Below are 5,692 nucleotides of genomic sequence, written 5' to 3' on the forward strand. Positions count from 1 at the left end.
GTTTGACTTTGACTATGTTTAGTAGTTTGACCATATAAATAGGAGTTTGTCTTTGTAATTGAAAAGTAGCGAGAGCTCATTTGTAAAACATATTACATAATAGAGAGTTTGACCAGAGTTTTGAATGTTAAGACTTTTTCTCTCAACTCTCATATATGTGTTCTTGAATGTTTATCAAGATCTGCCATATTTATGAAGCTTTCATGAAGATTGATCATCAAAAGTGGGACACACATCTGGTTAGTACAACCAGAGGCTCTGGTCGAGTAAGAACTCTGTATCACTATTATTTTTATGAAAAAAGTTATCTTATTGAATGGAAGCTTAAACTCAAGAACATTATATGAGCCAGAGGCTTTGTTTAGTAAAACCAGAGGCTCTGGACGAGGGAGTAAAAGCTCTGGTAGAAGGACCAGAGGGGCTCTGGTCATGTTTATTGAAATATATTCTAACTATGGTTTGGAAGCAGAAGCCCGATGGACCAAGTTAGAATGTGTCTTTTAGTCTTTGCTACATGAGATGGATTATTGAAATAAATGTTTTGGTGATCTTCACCTTGCATTACATAAAAGGGAACCTCACTAGATATTCATGTATAACCCTCATTTTGTGTTTTCAAAAATATGTGTGCAGGTAATGATAATAAGGGCAAGAGAATTTTGTAAGATATTTCCCTATGTGCTTTGCTATATTTTGAAGCTTGGATGCTAAGATACAAGAGCATGTATTTTTGGAATTTTGATCTATGTAATTTTCATTATAGACTCTTGTATTGTGGACCTGTGTGGGAAAACACGTATTCTATGTATGAGATTTGTGTTATATGCATTGTATGGTTTGGGGTGTTACAAAACCTACTGTGAATAGAGAAGGGCAAGGAGGGGCACGGGGACGGTCGTTCCAGATGACAAAGAATGAGGCAGAAGCGTCACCAGATGTAGTAACAGGTACTTTCCTACTGAATTCTATACATACTAAAGTGTTATTTGACTCTCGTGCAAACTTTTCGTTTGTATCACCACTGTTTGCTCAAACTACATGTTTGAATTATGTGTTACTTGATGACGAATTAGTAGTTGATACTGCTAATAGTCAGAAAACTATTACTAGTGTATTCAATAACTGCATTATTGTTATTGAAGGTTGTGAACTATCGATTTGGTTATTCCCTATGCCGATGAAGGAATTTGATGTGGTGGTGGGTATGGACTGGTTGACAAAGTATAAGACTATTATTGTTTGCAAACAAAAAATGATTAGAATTACTCTGCTAGACCAAGGAATAGTTGTTATTTATGGTGATTGTCTGAATCACGATACTAGTATTTTGACTGTAATGAAAGCTCAGAAAGGTATTCGGAAGAAGTGCCAGGGATGTTTGGCATATATAATTGATATGAAGAAAGAGAAAAGAAAAGAGGAACCGATTCCTATTGTCAATGAATATCCGGAAGTTTTTCCAGAAGACTTATCTGGATTACCACCAGATCGAGTGATCGAATTTCGAATTGATCTCGTACCAGGGGTTGCACCATTAGCAAAGGCACCATACCGGTTAGCTCCATCTGAATTGAATGAATTGGTTGCACAGTTGAAAGATCTGACTGATAAATGGTTTATTAGACCCATCACTTCACCGTGGGGTGCTCCAGTCTTATTTGTCAAGAAGAAAGATGGGTCTATGCGAATGTGTATAGACTATCGTGAACTGAACAAGTTGACAATCAAGAACAAATATCCTTTGCCAAGGATTGATGACTTATTTGATCAACTAGTAGGGGCGAGTTATTTCTCCAAGAATGATTTAAGATCAGGATATCATCAACTCAAAGTCAGAGAATGTTAGACCCCATAAATATCATGCATGAAGTAATGAAGACAAACAAGTAATGAAGAACCAAAAGGCCGATGGAAGACTTCAAGGAAAAATGACTAAGTTTGAAGAACAACCAGAGGGTCGATGAACTGACCAGAGGTGCGAAGGAAAGTGCATCTCCATAACCCCTCTGGATACTAACACTTTGAGTTTCCTTCACCAATTCAACCAGAGGCAAGCAATGAAGATATGAAGATAAGGTTGAAAGCATATCCCACGAAAGACAGCTGGAGATAATCATTCAACAGTTGGATTCTATAAAGTTTATCTCGTTTTAATGTTTATCCTTATTATAGATAAGCTTTATCTTTTAGTAGAAGATTTGCTAAATAGTCTCACTAGATAGTTATCTTCTTATTAGCATACTAGTATAAATAGGTGGTTAGGCCTATTGTAATTTTTGGAGGCTTTACGTTTATACATTATTACTGAATAAAGTAAAATCTTTGGCACTCAAGATTGTTCTTTAAATGTTCATACATTGTTCTCGAGTGTTAATCATTTTGTTCATTAAAAACACTATAATTTGGTTATTCTTAACCTGATTATTAGTGTTATTGAGAGATCTGAGATCAACAATTGGTATCAAAGCCAATTGATTGTTCTTCGATCAAGCGATCATCAAAAATCTCTCAATTCACGTTTTTCACAAAAATTATCTTCTCCAAAACGTAATCTCTCTCTTCAAAATCTTAATGGCCAATTGGAACTCCACGTACAGTGTTGGTTCCCTCACCAAACCTCCAACTCTTGAAAGAGAAGAGTACCCACAATGGAGGATACGAATGGTGAATTTTCTAGAAGGGATGGACAAAAACCTTCTACGATATGTTATGGAAGGCCCTATGTTCCACAAACTCTTGTTCCAAGAGTACCAGGAACAAATACTACAGCTGAAATTCCTACCTACTACATGCCCAAGGATGAGAACAATTGGGATGAAGACGACATAAAGCGGGTTGAGATCAACAAAAAGGCCGAAAGACTAATAATCATGGCCTTACCAAATGAAATCTTCCAATCTCTTGCATGTTCCACTGCCAAAGAACTATGGGATGAGCTGGCAAGCCAATTAGAAAGAGGGGCAAAAACAAAGAAGAATCGTAGAGCCCAATGTCTAAAAAATACACCAACTTCAAGGCTCTTCCTGATGAACCAATTCAGAAGACATACGATTGTTTCAACACATTGATTAATCAATGTCGTCAAAACGATATCTCCAGAACCAAGGAAGAGAACAATGTTTTATTCCTTAAAATCTCGACGATGAATGGACACAGCTGTCGATGTCCCTTCAAACAAATCAGGACTTAGACGGCTGGTCACTCCATGACGTATACGGAACGTTTGCTGCACAAGAGAACAACATCATGAAGAAAAAGGTATCCATTGGTGGACCCCTGGCTCTAGCGGCTAAAGAAAAGGAAGTATCAAGGACCTCCACCAGAGACCACAAGAAGAAAGGAAAGAAAGCGCTGGTGATGGAATCAGAATATGAAGATGAAACATCCGAATCAGATGATGATATCAAAGCCTTCCCCAAGTCTCTGGCCTTGATTACAAAGCAGTTCCAGAAAAAGTTCATCAAGAAACCCTATGAGCGACGAGAGTTCAAGAGGGAAAGGTACTAGCCATCTTATGAAAGGAAAACATCTAAATTTCATCAGAGGGAAGACAGAAGGGATGGAAGAGAAGAGAGAGAAGAAAGAAGAGAAGTTAGACGAGAGGAGAAGAAAGAGGACAAAGATGGAAGGAAAAATGACCTCCGCTGCTTCAGGTGCGGAAAAATAGGTCATTTTTCCAAAGAATGCAGACGATGACTGGTAAAGGATGCTGACTATTACAAGAATAAATACAAGTACAATCCTAGAGAGCGAAGCCTGATGTCTGAGAAAGAAAACTGGGTGTCTGATTCTTCATCCGATGAAGAAGACAAAACACTCATCTGTCTGATGGCCACGTCCAATGCAGAATCTGCCTCTAACATCGATGACCAGGTATGTGAGTCTACTTTCAATAAAACCAACTCGGCTCCATTTGAGCTAGAGTTAACGGTAATAAAGCTTTCAGAGGATTTTTTAAAATTAAAAGAAAAGTTAAGCTTTGAAAAATCTGAAAGACTTAAAGCGGAAAAAAAGTTAGTTTTTACAAAAGAGAAACTGATATTCTAACCGAAGAAAAAGATGATCTAATGAAAGAAAAGACTAGCATCGCCGCCCTTAAAAAATCAGAGGAAGAAAAACTTCTGGAAATAATCAAGCGAGTAACCAAAGACTTAGAAAAGAAAACTATGGCTTTAAAAGAATCTGAGGCAGAGAGACTCGACTCAGTAGTTCTCAAAGATTTCTTTCAAAAGAAAGGGAGATTCTTCATCAGAAGCTTCAAACCAATGAACTTCTGATGAAGAAATACAAGGATGCCCAAGATGTGTATGAAAAGTTAAATGGCCAAACAGACACTCAAGGGATTGGATTCAATGAATTGGACTCCTTCATCGATTCAAAGAAATCCACCCTTGAATCCACTTTCAAACTTGGATGCATTCAGAAACCTGACTTTAACCCCAAACCAAAAGTAAATTTTAAAAGAGTTAAAGTCGATGGAAAAACTGTCGTTTTAAGACAGGATTTTGAAAATGTGGTGTACGAGAGCAGTAGATGTAAGAATTCTGATGAAAGGAATGACACCTCCAAATCAAAAACCGATAGAAACTCTATGGTCAAACCAGAGTTTCTAGTTGTCAATTCCACTTCATTAGCAAGTACTGTTGATGAAAAGGAAAATCCTAATGAGGAACCATCAGCTGATGAATCGATGAACCATCCAAGTAAAACTGAAAGTTCATCTAAGTTAGAATTGATGAAACCTCAAGCAGATCATTCTAAAGCATCAACCTCTAAACCCACACCTCCCACAAACATCCCTGCTAATTTTGATTTCGAGAAATCAGCGAGAGACTTTCTTGATTCCGAATCTGAAGAAGAGATAACCTGTGAAACACCAAAAATCATTGAGAATAAGAAGCCTTAAACTCAAAACCCTCAATGAAATCTGGTATTCCTCCATCGATGAAATCTTCAAATAAAGGAAAGGGAAAACTGAAAGATATTAAATCTGCCAAAGATAAATCAAAAGGCCCAAGCATATCTTCTAAGTTCATTAAGTTTACTCGTGTGCAAAAACAGAAGTGGTCTACCTCTGAGAAAACTAACCACCACTTTTCCTCTCGTCCAACTGAAGAAAAGTAGTCCTTCCTCAGGAGAAAAGAAGTAAAGACAAAGAACCCTCAAATAAAAATTCTGAACTAGATAGAAAGTTTGTAAAAACAACCGATGCTAGGATAGGATTTACACCTTATGTATTTGCTTCTTCGTTTTCAACGAATAAAAAGAACGTTAGACATTCATGTCCAAATTACAATCGTTAATGTTTAGCTCTTTTATAAAACCTGAGGAATCACATGTTGACACATCGCTGCATATTCTCCCAATACGTTTATCGTTATCAAGTTAAAACCAATGAAAATGTGAAAAATTCCAAGTCCAAGGGTAAGGGAACTGCCAATAAACCCAAGCCTGTAAAGGCTAAGGGCGATGAAAAGATAGTGGTATCTCTTACTAACAAACGTGGACCCATAAAGAAATGGGTACCTAAAACCCCTTAATTTGTTTTGCAGGACCAGCATGTGCAACCATGGTACATGGATTCAGGTTGCTCCAGGCACATGACTGCTGACAAAAGTCAGCTGACCTCCTTCATCGAAAAATTTGGAGTCTCTGTCACTTTTGGAGACAACAAGGGAAACATCAAGGGATA

This window comes from Cynara cardunculus, unplaced genomic scaffold (genome assembly GCF_001531365.2).
Source record: "Cynara cardunculus var. scolymus isolate 2C unplaced genomic scaffold, CcrdV1 Un_Scaffold_3486, whole genome shotgun sequence".
NCBI lineage: Eukaryota > Viridiplantae > Streptophyta > Magnoliopsida > Asterales > Asteraceae > Cynara > Cynara cardunculus.